This window comes from Bactrocera neohumeralis, unplaced genomic scaffold (assembly GCF_024586455.1).
Source record: "Bactrocera neohumeralis isolate Rockhampton unplaced genomic scaffold, APGP_CSIRO_Bneo_wtdbg2-racon-allhic-juicebox.fasta_v2 cluster11, whole genome shotgun sequence".
Lineage (NCBI taxonomy): Eukaryota > Metazoa > Arthropoda > Insecta > Diptera > Tephritidae > Bactrocera > Bactrocera neohumeralis.
In genome coordinates, this window is record NW_026089624.1 from 16,179,854 (window position 1) to 16,195,164 (window position 15,311).

General features: G+C 37.9%; 1 protein-coding gene and 1 long non-coding RNA gene across 7 annotated transcripts in view; one reads left to right on the forward strand and one right to left on the reverse strand.

Moving 5' to 3' along the window:
- The window catches only part of LOC126766148 (uncharacterized), an 897,272-nt gene that overhangs the window by 550,796 nt on the left and 331,165 nt on the right, over window positions 1-15,311 (forward strand). The gene's annotated exons all lie outside the window — the stretch shown is intronic.
- LOC126766239 (uncharacterized) overlaps window positions 1-15,311 on the reverse strand; it is a 107,599-nt gene that overhangs the window by 17,728 nt on the left and 74,560 nt on the right. For all 6 annotated transcript variants that reach the window (XR_007668754.1, XR_007668756.1, XR_007668752.1 and 3 more), the window contains one exon: window positions 4,919-5,278. This is a non-coding gene — a long non-coding RNA (uncharacterized LOC126766239). The remainder of the gene's footprint in view (window positions 1-4,918; window positions 5,279-15,311) is intronic.

Here is a 15,311-nt window from a genome sequence, read left to right on the forward strand (position 1 = left end):
TGGTAGTGAACGAGAGCAAAACGAAATATCTCCTGTCATCAAACAAACAGTCGTCGCACTCGCGACTTGGCTCTCACGTCACTGTTGACAGTCATAACTTTGAAGTTGTAGATAATTTCGTCTATTTAGGAACCAGCATTAACACCACTAATAATGTCAGCCTGGAAATCCAACGCAGGATTGCTCTTGCCAACAGGTGCTACTTCGGACTGAGTAGGCAATTGAAAAGTAAAGTCCTCTCTCGACTAACAAAAGCTAAACTCTATAAGTCGCTCATAATTCCCGTCCTGCTATATGGTGCAGAGGCTTGGGCGATGACAGCAACCGATGAGTCGACGTTACGAGTTTTCGAGAGAAAGGTTCTGCGAAAGATTTATGGTCCTTTGCGCATTGGCCACGGCGAATATCGCATCCGATGGAACGATGAGCTGTACGAGATATATGACGACATTGACATAGTTCAGCGAATTAAAAGGCAGCGGCTACGCTGGCTAGGTCATGTTGTCCGGATGGATGAAAACACTCCAGCTCTGAAAGTATTCGACGCAGTACCTGCCGGGGGATGCAGAGGAAGACCTCCACTCCGTTGGAAGGACCAAGTGGAGAAGGACCTGGCTTCGCTTGGAATATTCAATTGGCGCCACGCAGCGAAAAGAAGAAACGACTGGCGCGCTGTTGTTAACTCGGCTATAAACGCGTAAGCGGTGTGTACGCCAATTAAGAAGAAGAAGAAACGTACAGGGGTCTGGGAAGAATATAGGAGCAACCTGACACTGTACAATAAAGAGATCAGGTCTGCTAAACAGGCTAGCTTTAGGAGATTCTGTGAAAGCACAAAGCTTTGGCTAAAGGGAAGACGGACACAGTGCTAGACATCAAAAGGAATGACGGGACATTCACGACCAGCGCTGAGGACAGAGCTACAGAGCTCTTGGGTGCTCACTTCCCGGAGGTCAGCTGAGGTAATCTTCATACCGAAAGTAGGTAGGAAGGACTACTCTTTGGCTAAATCTTTTAGGCCAATTAGCCTAACCTCCTTCCTACTGAAAACTATGGAGAAGATATCATCATTTAAGGTCGAAGGAGCTGAAGACTGCACCCCTGCATGCGGCTCAGCATGCATACAGAGCTGGCAGATCAACAAACACGGCTCTGTACCAGTTGACCTCCGAGATAGAGAGTTCACTGGAGAAAGGGGAAGTTATGCTATGCGCCTTTTTGGATATCGAGGGAGCTTTTGACAACACATCTCATAGAAGTGTAGCCATGGCACTGGAGGGTAGGAATGTGCCAGCACCGGTGCGCAGATGGATAGAGGCGGTACTGCGCACCAGGGTTGCTGAGACCACAGCAGGGGGCACTAAGATTCGTCTCGGCACAACAAGAGGCTCTCCGCAGGGTGGTGTACTATCGCCCCTGCTATGGAGCCTTGTTGTGGACGACTTGTTAGCACTGCTAACCGACAACGGTATCCGCTGCCAATGATAAGCGGAGGATATAGTGATTATAGCGAGAGGCAAGTTCGAGGACACTCTCTGTGACCTAGTGCAACGAGGTCTAAACCTGGCAAAGGAGTGGTGCATAGGAGTTGAACTGAGTATCAACCCCTCGAAGACTACCATCGTCCCGTTCACGAGGCGAAGATCCCTACCCGGGCTTAGGAACCTCACACTTGGGGGTAAAGAGATCGAGATGACCAGCAAGGTAAAATATCTTGGTCTCACGCTGGATTCCACTTTGCGGTGGAAGCAGCATGTGAACCAAACCCTGGTCAAGGCGACAAAGGCACTAATGGTGTGCAATCGGCTGGCAGGAAAATCCTGGTGTTGCAAGCCAAGGATTGTCAGGTGGTTGTACACCATGATTATGCGACCGATAGTCACATATGGAGAGGTGTCCTGGGCCTCTGTGGCGGCACGGGCCTCGGTGGTGATGGAACTATCGAAGCTTCAGCGGCTAGTATGCGTCGGCATGACGGACGCTATGCGAACCTGCCCAACGGCGGTGCTGGAGGAACTCACACCGCTCCACATAGTGATTGACCAAGTAGCCAAGCATTCACTCCTGCAAATAACGGCAGAGGGATGCGGCAAAGGGAAAATAATCTCGTCCCAGAGGATGAAGATGATAAGTGGCAACAATCCAATTGCCCTTCTCCCGAGGAACGGGATTACAAAAACAATAAATTTCACGAGGAAGTTCAAGGTTACCCTCGGCAGCAAGAGCGAGTGGAATGACTCCACTCTTGAGCTGGCGCTGAGGGATAGTACACTAAAGTGGTACACTGACGGCTCGAAGACGTCGGAAGGTATTGGTGCAGGGATCGCTGGTCCACGCACAAGGCTATCCATACCGATGGGCAGATTCCTCAGTATCTTCCAGGCCGAAGTCTTGGCCATAAGTCAGTGTATAGAGATAAACCTCCATCGCGGCTATCGAAATGAGCGAATAACCATATTCAGCGATAGCAAAGCGGCACTAAAAGCGATCTCCTCTTACGAGATCAAATCGCTGCTAGTGCAGGAGTGAAGAGAACGGCTAAACAGCCTATCTGAATTGAACCAAGTACACCTAATTTGGGTACCGGATCATAGAGGCATAGCCGGCAATGAACTGGCTGAGAGCTCGCCCGCTACGCAGCTTCCACAAATATGGTAGGGCACGAACCGTTCACTGGGGTGGGCCCCCACACTATAAAGGAGCTGCTCCGTAAGGAATAGAGAGTGGGCAGAGAAGGTCATTGGCAACGGGCGCATGGCATGCGGCATGCCAAGTTGCTAATAGGGGGGTACAACCTTAATAGGTTTAGGTCAACCTCCCAAGGACTAAACTCGGGCCCTTGCGCTAACTGCCGGTTCTGCGACAGGGAACCTGAAACCCCGGAGCACCTACTAATCGACTGCATCGCAGTCTGCAGACCAAGGTCTAAGGCCCTTGGAACCATATTTCCGAATAGGGATCACATCAACTCTCTTGCTCCCAGCAAAATACTAGAATTTATCGATTTGCTGGGGCTTAATGAGAGAGGCTTAGGAGAGGGCACAATAGACCCAAGGTCGCAGTGCATACCTCAATTAAATTTTTTTCTACCCCAGTGTCCATTTCTTGTGTGTGATAAGAATCGTAATTTTGAGGGTCGCAACTTGTTGTAAATTTTATGCAGATGTTATGTAATGCCTCACAAACGTTAGTAAATCTTCCACCTTTGTGGGGTGATATCTTCCTCTCTTGCCTAAAATCCTAAAATTCTCCACCGTGTTTTTAAGATTCCGATGCTTTGTTCAACGATATATCTACAAAGAAAATTTTGTAAATGTGGATTCATATTTTTTTTATGCCTACGCTATTGCTACGATCTCTTAGCTATCTCCGCACTATTTTTTTATGCCCATTTCACTAGAGCTCAAATAAAAAAACACAGTTGGATTCATTTTGATATTTCACACCGTAAACTAAATAAACGCAGTAATATTATTACGGCAAAATATTAATAGAAAACGGAAAATGAGCAAAAAAAAAACATATTTTATTTATAAGTATAAACTATTTTAATCAGTTATTTTGCTTGTTAGCAGTTAAAATTTTTTCGTACTCTAGTCAATCCAACTGGCGGATAGTTGAAAATCGTAAAACCAAAAACATTTGAAATTTGACAACACTCCAATCGCAACTTGACCACAAAACCGAATTTCAAAACTTAAACCAAAATACAGTTAGGTTGAAAACAATAAGGGGAATTTTTTTGAAAATCTCAAAAATCACTTGAGCCTTTTTCACACTAATGTAAAGCAATCATCTCAATGCGATTTTCTTTATCATCCCACTATATTGTTAGTAAGTATATAATATTGTTAATGGTACTTTTTTCTGTACTATACTATACTATTACCATGGACATTGTTAAGGTTTGACAACTCTTTTCTCCATATTTTTTTATTTTTTTTTAGGTCATTCGGAGAAAAACTAACGAAGTTACAGCAAGTTGATTAACTTTGAATCGATTTTCCCAAATATGTCATTTTTAAAATCGGTGACCAGCTTACAGAAAAAACTACTGCATCGATCGTTTTGAAATTTTGTACAAATATTCTACATATATATAGCTCTCGAATGACGTCGAGTTTTTCCAAAAATTTTTATTTCTAAGCATTTTACAATAACAAATAGGACGATTTTTTCGTCCAAAATCGTCATTTTGGCTTGAAAATGGTACCCATAATTGAAAAATTAAAAAAAAAACTCGACGTCAATTGAAAGATAAACAATAAACTAAAGGAAGCATTTTAATTTTTTGGTCTCAGATGATCCAGTGATGCTGTAGGCTGGTCACCGCACAAAAACTTTTTTTCGAGGTGCCTGAAGAGATCGACGATAAATCTGTTATTCCTCGCTATTTTTCGATAAAACTTTTTTAAGTATCCTTCAAATGTTGTACTTTCAAATAATAATAAGTAAAATAAACCTACAGCAATAATTTTTTCTAAAAAATTTTACGAAAAAAGGTCTTTTCTTCGCTCAACCCCAAATTTGTGATTTTTTATATAAAAGTGAACTGTTTTTTCTGCAAAATGTTGAAGCAAGATGGAATAGATGAAATTATAATTACATCTTATATTACATCAACCAGACTAAGTCAAGTGAAATTCATTAAACATGTGCTTTTAGGCAAATATTACAATATTTTTATAAATTCTCCACAAGCATTTTAAGTAATTTATAATAAGATAGTTGCAGTCATCAGGGGATCCAAGTTTACCTTTTGTAATTATTCCACCTAAATAAAAATATACCTTTCTTTTTTCGGTAAAAACTAGTCGAAAATAGCAATTGGTATTCATTAATTGGTCATTTATACTTTAGTTAAAATTTAATATACAATATTTCGAAGATTAGCCTTACATTACAAAATTTGACTTACTTTCCAAGTTCCTCCTTAATTTCATAATTATCGGAAAAACGCGTACAGGCTGCTGGAGCAGCCATCGCGATGGCACACTTAAGAAAATCTATTTCGGCAGTAAACGCAGCTTAACTTTACGTCTGGAATTGTCTTTCTTTAGTTTCCTATATTTGGTCAATGACTGTATAGCAAATAACAGTAACTCCTGGAGATCCCAAAAAGTACGTCGGTTGACCGAATTATTTGCCACCTCCTATATATGCTGCAGAGCTAAAACCTTGGAGTTGTAACCATAGATTATTTATCTCTTACATGCATCAGCTTATCCTTAAAATGCTTTGGAGTTAACTTGTACGTGTGAATGTTGTAGAACAACTTCTGTAATTATATAAAGAAATAAAACATCTAATTAACGCCGAAAATGTATTAACAATTATAATAATAAATTGCAATGTGGTCTAAGAAAATAATTCAAAAAATTCTTTAAAAGTGTAGGAAGCTAAATAATTAATATACTTCATATTTCATAGAGCGAGAGTACGGCGACAGATGTATAAAACCTCAATCATAGGTACAGTGACGATACAGTAGGCTGACATTTACAACAAATATCATTTGATTCATCAGACAGGAAGTTATGCCGCCAAGCTGAGGTCTTTGGGGCACTGATGGCCACTCGACTGGACTGCCTTGGCAGAGCGGGAACTAGGTACAATTTGCACTGCTCGGAAAAATCACTGACTTTCGCAACTATTTTTTAATGCTGAAATTAACTTATCGCTCCGGTTTTTTATAAATAAATACATTCATTACGAATACAGAATTATTTTTTTATATTTATTTATTAGGTGTATTATAATTAAATAAATTATTGAAATGATACGTGAAAAAAAGGTCCTGTGCGAAGTCCGCGATTATGGCCGCAATTTAAATCTAAAACAAAAATTTCAAAAATATTATTAATCTGTAGGAAAGTCGCTATCACGCTGTGATAGAGAATGACGTTAAAAATGTTCTCTCCAAATTGTAACTAGATAATTTAAAAATTCTTCCCTCGAGAGTGGAACCCGTTTTGAAAAACACCTTCTTCTTCTTAATTGGCGTAGACACCGCTTACGCGATTATAGCGGAGTTAACAACAGCGCGCCAGTCGTTTCTTTTATTCGCTACGTGGCGCCAATTGGATATTCCAAGCGTAGCCAGGTCCTTCCAACGGAGTGGAGGTCTTCCTCTTCTTCTGCTACCCCCGGCGGCTACAGCGTCGAATACTTTCAGAGCTGGAGTGTTTTCGTCCATTCAGACAACATGACCTAGCCAGCGTAGCCGCTGTCTTTTAGTTCGCTGAACTATGTCAATGTCGTCGTATATCTACGTTGACCATACACACTGTATTATACAGGACAGTACTGTTTTTGGAAGTTTTGCTCTGTGTAAATTATTTTGTACGATAAAAATGCGAAAAAGTATCTTTTTTGAAAAATTTACTGGTTTTGTACTGTAGTTTGTAAACTTTCTTGCGCATTTAAACCTGCTAACACTCTTAAGGTCGTTTTCTAAGCAAGTAAGTTACCTGTACTAACTTGTCGGATAGATTGCTCCTCACTTTAAAGTGCCATTTAAGTATTTTCGTTTTCTCATCTCGCTTGTAAAAATATATTCATTATTTCGAAATTATGGCAAGGCCAAAATTAGAATGCACTACGTTGGTGTGGTGACTATGGTTGGCAATGCGATGCATGCAAAACGTAAACAAAAGCAGCTGTTTATTGAAAACTTATCATGGAAATCCGACAACTAAAAAGAAATTGGCAATGCTTAATTTAAAGCCGGCTTCAAGCACATGCAATCTGCACAAATTTTATGTAGCTAGACTTCCATTTCAGGTAAATTTGTTGAAATAAAAATGCCTTTGTAACTGTGGACTTATCAAATTTATGTAATTGTTTATTAGCTTAATGGCGCCCAGGAGAAAGTGTGTTTTTAATACAGAACTTCGAAAAGAATTCAACTTCTTAATAGAAGCAACAAGAGCCAGTGAAGTAAAATGCGTTAAATGTATGGCAGTTTTTTCCATTGCAAATAGCGGCAAACTGGATATCCTGCAACATTTAAAGAATAATAAATACAAACGCGCTGATATTTCTGCAGCCTGTAGTAAAACCATTTCTGCATTTTACTTATCTAAATCGCTTGATGGTTGTCGAAAAGTGACATGCGTCACAGAAGAAACATGGGCGTACCATACCATTCAACACAACTATTCTTTTCGCTCAAATGATTGCACAAATAAACTTATCAAAAGCTGTTTTGATCAAAAATATTCATGCGCACGAACCAAGTGCGAAGCCATTATTTGCAATGTGCTTGCACCCAACGCCATTAAGGAATTGAAGAAGGATTTCTATTCTAAAGCTGTTAAACAAATTTAAATTGGAAAGAAAATTGCTAGCTTTATGTGCAGACAATACGAACGCAAATTTTGGTGGTGCATCCAGGCGGGGTAAAAACAACCTTTTTACAAAAATTTTAACAGGCCACTGGTAAAACATTAATTGGAATTAATTGTGCTGCCCACATTTTAAATAATTGCATACAATGTTCTGTGGAATGTCTTCCAATTCACATCGAAGTCATTGTTGTAAAGATCTACTCTTTCTTTTATATTTACACAGTCCGTGTGGCAGAATTTAAAGATATTTGTGAAAACTTAAACTTCGAACATTGTAAACTAATGGGATTTAGTAAAACTAGGTGGCTCACTTTGAAGCCATCAATAGAGAGGATTCTGAAACTTTTCGATCCTCTCAAAAAATTTTATTTTTTGTTACAACCAAAGTGTCCAACTGTCTTAAAACAATTTTTTGAAAATCCTTGCGCTGAAGTTTGGCTTTTATTCGGGCATTACCAAGCAGGTCTCTTTCACAGCTATATTTTAAAAATTGAGTCGCAAACAATTTCAATGATAGAAACAGCTTTCCTCATAAATGAACTAAAAAACAAAGTTATTGCACGTAAAGAAGAAGACTTTGTACCATTAGAAGTTAAAAACTCTATTACAGTCTTACAACAGAAAAGTTTAATTGATGTAAATCAATTCCAAACATGCACAAAAAACTTTTATATCAATTGTGTTGACTACCTAAGCCTGTGGGACAGTGCATTCATAGAAGTTCAGGTTTTAAAATGGATACTACTCCAGAGAGTACCGCCATGGAATGAAGTGGAGGCCAGTTTTTCATATATTTTAGAAAAAAGAAATGGTATCAATACAAAAGATAACGAATTATTTGATGAATTTTCTTGCGTTAAAAGTTATGCAACACCTAGTTGCAAGTTTAATGAATGGAACGAAAATGAAATCAATGTTCAAAACAGGTGGTTGGAAATTTTCAAACATTTTGAAGAAAATAAAATTTCTTAGATTCTAATATTATAAAAGCTGTTCAGTTTTGTTTGTGCTTGCCCGGGTAAAATGCCCCTACGGAAAGGCTGTTTTCAATTCTTAAAAATATGAAATTCAAAACCAAAATTAAAACCGAAACAATAAAATCGATTTTAATTACCAAAGTCAACTACGAGTTAAGCTGCCTAGAATTCAAAGAGTATTTAAAAAATAATTTTGATTTGATTAAAAAAATTCATTCCGCTGAAAAGTCTGTATAAACTGTGTAAATTATTATTTACTATCTAGTCACGAAGACTTCTGTTATGTTTGAAGACTTTTTTATGTTTTTTATTTATGTATAATGTAAATGAAAAAAACATATGTACATGTATTTCTCAAAATAAATGAACATAAACTAATGTATCTGTTTTTTGTTTTTATAAAATGAGGGTTCAAAAAGGTGTACTGTATTTTCAATTTGAAAATATGGTCACCGTACGTATATCTCGTACAGCTCATCGTTCAATCGAATGCGATATTCGCTGTGGCTAACGCGAAATGGACCATAAATCTTTCGCAGAACTTTTCTCTCGAAAACTCGCAACGTCGACTCATCAGTTGTTGACATCGTCCAAGCCTCTGCAACATATAGCAGGAGGGGAATTATTAGTGACTTATAGAGTTTGGTTTTTGTTTGTCGAGAGAGGACTTTACTTCTCAATTGCCTACTCAGTCCGAAATAGCACCTGTTGGCAAGAGTTATCCTGCGTTGGATTTCTAAGTGTTGTGGTCGATCGTAACGTTGCGAGGTAGGCAGCCTGTTTTCTCTCCGCTGCGACACGGCACTCCTCGTCGTACCAGCTGTTCTTTTGCACTTTCCGAAAACCAATGGTTTCGGTTGCAGCTGTACGTAAGGAACGTAAGCCGAGTAGAAAATCGTTCGGCTGTCTGTTGTGATTGCAGCTTCTCGACGTTGAACCTTCCTTGTGTTTGTTGACGTGCGTTTTTTGCTGCACAGAGGCGGGTGCGAATCTTAGCTGCAAGAAGATAATGATTCGAGTCGATGTTAGGACCTCGGAGCGCACGCACATCTAAAACACTGGAAACGTGTTTTCCGTCTATCACAACATGATCGATCTGGTTGTTAGTTTTTCGATCCGGAGACTGCCAGGTAGCTTGATGAATTTTCTTATGCTGGAATCTAGTACTACAGATAACCATATTTCGGGCCCCGGCGAAGTCGATCAGCCTCAACCCATTTGGAAATGTTTCGTCGTGGAGTCTAAATTTACCGACCGTAGTGCCAAAGATACTTTCTATGCCCACCCTGGCGTTAAAATCGCCAAGCTCGATTTTGACATCGTGGCGGAGGCAGTTCTCATAAGTGCGCTCCAAGCACTTATAAAAGGCATCTTTGGTCACACCGTCCTTCTCTTCCGGCGGGGCGTGGGCTTAAATCAGCGATATGTTGAAGACGTTCATTCACCGGAGTGAATGATAGTACTCGGCGACGGCGTCTCTCTCCCACCCCAAACTTGCGCTCCTTTATATGGCCACTGTAGTAAATGCCACAAAGACCTACTCGTCTTTGTCCTTGTCCCGTCCATCGCATTTCTTGGACGGCGGTGATGTCAACCTTTATTTTCACGAGGACATCAACCAGCTTAGCAGCGGTACCTTCCGAATTAAGGGACCAGACATTCCAGGTGCATGCCCTTAAATCGTAGTCCTTATTTCGTTTGCCGTGGTCGTCATCAAAAGGGGGGTCTCTCATCCGAGGCTAGTTGTTACTATTAATTGGGGGTGTTTTTTTTTTACGTGGCGGGTCCCAAACCCAGCGCACAACCCTATGTAGGGGATATTTCGCCTTCTCACTTTAGCTCGCCTTCAAACGGATGTTCTTAGACTACCCAGAGGATACTTGGTCAAAGACCGGAAGACGTGAGCTGCTTGAGTCATATGTAAAAGAATCGTTTCTGGCCACTACCAAGTGAATGGCGATCAGAGAACTTTCCTCACTTGCGTGAACTTCTACACATGACTCCACCCTCCCTTACCTTAAGACAATGAGATTAACGAATGTTTAAGCGCTCATACCATAGGAACCGTAAATATGTGCGAACACTTGGAAACAGATCCACTCTCAGATATAATACAATTTCTAAATATTGGAAAATGTAGAAACGAAACAAATTTGATTGGCGGGAGTATATTCCTGAATGTAAAAATTAATGGTTTGGATCATAACTTGCTCAATAATGGGGCTGCATTGGCGGCTTAAAATATAGAAGTTGAAGTAATAGTCGTCAGGCAATCTAGATACATTTTTGAAAAACACCACTCTGAAAAAAACCCGTTTAAAGATTCGAGTCGCTAAGTCCCCACTTTGTTGCCTTTCTACAAAAAACGCTGTAGCGACCGTAATAATTAGGATTTAGATTTCAAAATTTGAAAGAAAGTTTATTACAGTATATACTATCAAGGCAACAAAAAAATCGGTTTCTCGAAAATTTCACACTGAGACGATCCCTTAAAGCGAATTCCTCAATTCTCGCTTGTTTTAGTAGCTGCTTTTTTATATAACAGCAGCTATTATCTGCTAGTCGAAATTTCACCAGCAGCACTCTCACCTTTTTAGTTTATCTGCTTAAACTCTTTTCTTCTAATAAGAGTTAGCAGTTAAGAAACAAAAGCTTTGTATTCAAAACGAAGCTCCTGTCTCAGTTTTTGCGTTCTAAACCTGTGCCCTCTTTTGCTAGTTTTTCTGGCAGAGACTGTGGACAACTTTGGAATGCCGTCTGAGGATAAAATGGGTATGGGCGGATGGAAGAGGATATAGTTTTAGAGATATTGCGATTAAAGTTGAAATTTTCAACTATTTAAAGTACGATTTAAAATATATTGTTCACTTTTATATACTCTAATACTTCAAAAATTCGTTTGTAAGCATTTAATTCACATAATATAGTACAAAATAACTTCAAATTATTCTATACTGTTGTTGATGAAAATGAAAACGAAAATCTATACCGATGTAGATACATATGTACATACATCCCGCAATGGCATCAAATAATCGTCGGATGAAAATTGTTCAACTATTATTATTCAGCGTTACCTCAATCCACCACAATTATGAAACGGTACACATTGGGTAATTAAAAATATAACAGACAACATTATTGTAGCAACCATTTTAATTGAAAAACTTAATGAAGAAATGGTTTTCTTACCTCATGCTGATTTAAACAGAATTTGAAAATGCTTATAATTGTAAATATGATTGTTAAAAATTATGAATGACCAATCCTCCTATCTTTCTCATGAGGTGTCAACTAACAACTTTGCGGTCTTGAAATAAGTTTGGTTTTAAATAATTTATACTAGCACCCATGAATAAAACTCGAAAAGAAATCGGAGTGAAAAAACAAAAAACAATTTTAAAATTAGGAGAAAGGTATTAAACATCGCGAAATTGGAGTAATGGTTGGTAGAGCTGAGTCTTCAATTAAATAGGTTGCCAAAGCCAATAGGAATCATTACATCAAAATCTCATTCCGATCGCCCAACAATACTAATATATCGGGAAACAACGAGTCATATATTTTTGGCCAAAAAAATCCCGCGTTACATCAGCGCAGAATGAAAAATTTCAAATACAGATTTGCAGTTTTACAGCCAGAAAAGTTGTGAAAATGCCTGGTTTTAAAGCAAGAGTACCAGGTAAAAAGCTTTTGTATTCTTGGTAAATTGAATAAAGGGTTTAGCGTTGGCCAATGAGCATATAAATGAGCCTTATCACATTGGCAATCATTTCTATGGTCTCATGAAACAAAATACTGAATTCGAGAGAGAGAAGTGTACGGACGTGTTTATTTAATTCGCTTCGTGAATTGTGTTTTTACAAAAAAAAATAATAATCAAGTCAAAAGTTAAACAAAAAAAAAACGATTTATTAAATTGTAAACAAACAAAGCATATAAAGACCAGTGCACACAAATAAATAATAATAAATATAAACAAATAGTGGGCGAATCAAAAAGTAAAAACAAAATAAATGAAGCAAACAATAATGAGTGCTTCACAGCCTCACCAGTAAAGCTGTAGGCATTCCTTAAATGCCTACTTCAGCTTTGTCGAGCCAACAACAATAACCACTACTGGCAATAAAATGTGTAACAGCGATGATGAGTCAACGCGGCTATCAGCTGAAAAGGAAACGAAGCAACGGACGAAGTCAGCAGAAGTAGCAGAAAACAACAGCCGGGCAACAAAAAAATGCGCTGACAGTAACCAGTCTGCAGGTTCCAGTAAGCGTGCAGGCAACGAAGAAAACATAACGTAAGGTAGGAATATATCAATAAAAAACGGGCCGTCTGTAGAAACCGGCACTGACCGCTACGTTAATATAAAAAGAAAATTGAGTCCTTTAAAATCAGCGGTCAATCCTAAAAAAATTCAAGGCGGCACACCAATAAACCGTAAGTTTTAAATGGTAATATATTTGCATTACTAAGCAATGGTTCAGACGACGCACTTAGGAGCATTTTCCTTTTAAACCCGGACAAAAGTGAGAATTACAAACTGCAGCAATGCTAAATCAAAATTGATTTTTTCTCTAGTACCTAAATAATTGTACTACAATAAGCCGATTAAATGATTGACCTTCAGTCCGCTATATTGCCACACAAGTAGTCGGAACCTAGACTTCGTTCAGTACGTAAGGAATCTCGATACTCTCTATTAATCTCGAAATTGCAACTGGTGTTTTGTGTTGCGTGAATTCTGGAAAATATTTGTTTTGGATTCTAAACATGGTATGTATTTAATTTTCATAAAATAAATATTAATTTTTTTGGGAAAATTAAATGAAATATCAAAAAAAAAGAAAAAAATATTTTTTTAATTTGTTAGAAATTAGTGTTTTTGTAATAGTGTCGGGGGAGGTCGGGATATAAATTAATTTTTTTACTAAACTACAGGGTTTTCTACTTAGAATATAAACTTAAACTTTTTCCTCATCTTTCCTCCGCTTAAAAGAAAGCACGTTGAATTATGTCGGTCACTTGCATAAAATGAGTACTGCTTTTATTTATTTATTTTAATTAAATACTGAAATCCTCCTAAATTAATCAAGACGGGTGGTATATAAATGGTATAAGGGGCTCTATCGGAACCGGTGTGAAAATTGGACAATTGGTGTGGCACAGCTCACTTTTTGGTGAAATCTCATATCTCGGAACCCGACAGACCAATTTCGCCTAAATATAGTATGTTATTATTTTAATATTTCTATGTCACAGAATGAAAATGAGCGAAATCGGATTACAATCACGCCTACTTCCCATATAACACAATTTAAAATTCCGTTTGATTCTTTCACTTTCCAGTACACAAATAAAGAAGTAAGTAATGTAACGAAATAAAATTTTGCGGTAATAATTTCATTCAAGTATGCCACCGTTTGACCAAAAATTTTCCAAATCCAACCAAAACTTTTAAAGCCCCTAGGTACCGAATATGTGGACCCCGGTACCTATTGACTTTTGAAAATATCGTTCAATGTGTGAGATATGAAATTGAAATTCACGCAGAATCCTTTCCTGACAATAATATTTCTATGCATCGAAAATGGGTTAAATTTGGGTCAATACTTTCTTCTTCTATGTCACTTTATGCTGGATATATCCGCCAATATTTGAGTCATCTCAATGAAAATTTCAGAACATGCTTAATTCATAACAGTGTATCTAACATAGTAGATACAATTGAGCGAAAACCTGACCCTCCACCCATATTACCAAGATTTTCGAACATCCACTTGGCCTTGCTTCATACTATGATTGGTGATTGTATGTAAGGTACCTTAATGAAACTCAGGGAACATTTTATTAAATAAATAAATAAAATGTTCGGTTGCACCCGAACTTCGCTCTTTCTTACTTGTTTTATTTGAATATATTTCTTTATTATATTTAGTCATGCATTTTTATTAATTTTCATTCATAAAACCACTTTAAACAATTTTGTCCGGTTTTTGAGATCAAATGCTCCTATCTGCGACGATGGGAAGTGTACCACCACAGTCGTTAATGCCAAACCACCTCCAATACATTTGCGCGAGCGTAGCCGTAATGCTCTTTTTGCTAAATTAAGTGAAATTGAAGTTAGTAACAATTTCGATATTGTGCCAAAAAAAGGCCAATATAGATGAAACAAAAATTCAGTCGTACACTGAAAAAGGTTTTATGGAAATTGTCAAATTTATTATTCTTATCAACTGAAGAGTTTTAAGGCCAAGTTCTTGTAAATAAGGAGTACGCCGTAGACTCTAGTGAAGTCAAAGAAGCATTGAAAGAATGCAGTTTTGGTATTAAAACTGTTGTAAATATATTTAATAGAAATAAAGTACCACACCTAATGTTTAAAATTGAATTGTTGCCGCACTCTAATCAACTAAAAAAGGAATAAACACATCCTATACTTATATAATCTGAAATATTTGCTGCATCGTAGAGTAACTGTTGAAGAACCACATATAAGGAACGGTCCCGTACAATGTACTAGCTGCCAAGAATATGGGCATACCAAATCATTTTGCACTCTACGCAGTGTTTGTGTGGTGATTTACATCCCAATTATAGCTGCACCGTTAAGAAAGACGATTTAAATAAAAAATACATTAATTGTGGAGGAAATCACATTGCTAACTACAGGGGTTGTCCTGTATATAAAGATTTGAAATCGAAGTTGTCACAGGGCATTCAAGCACATGGTGGAACAGCAGTGTTGGTTAGAAAACGAATAAATCTCATGCTACAGCGCAGTTACAAGCTACAACAATATCCCTACAAAATTGGGGCTGTGACTTACCTTACAGTTATATAGTACTTGTCCAATAAATTACGAACGAAGAAAAAAATATGCAGAGTTCTAGCAGAGATAAAATATTGAATATGATTCAATACAAAAATATAATAATTTAAGTTTAATGTACATAGCATATAAAAAATAATTTTTTTCTAA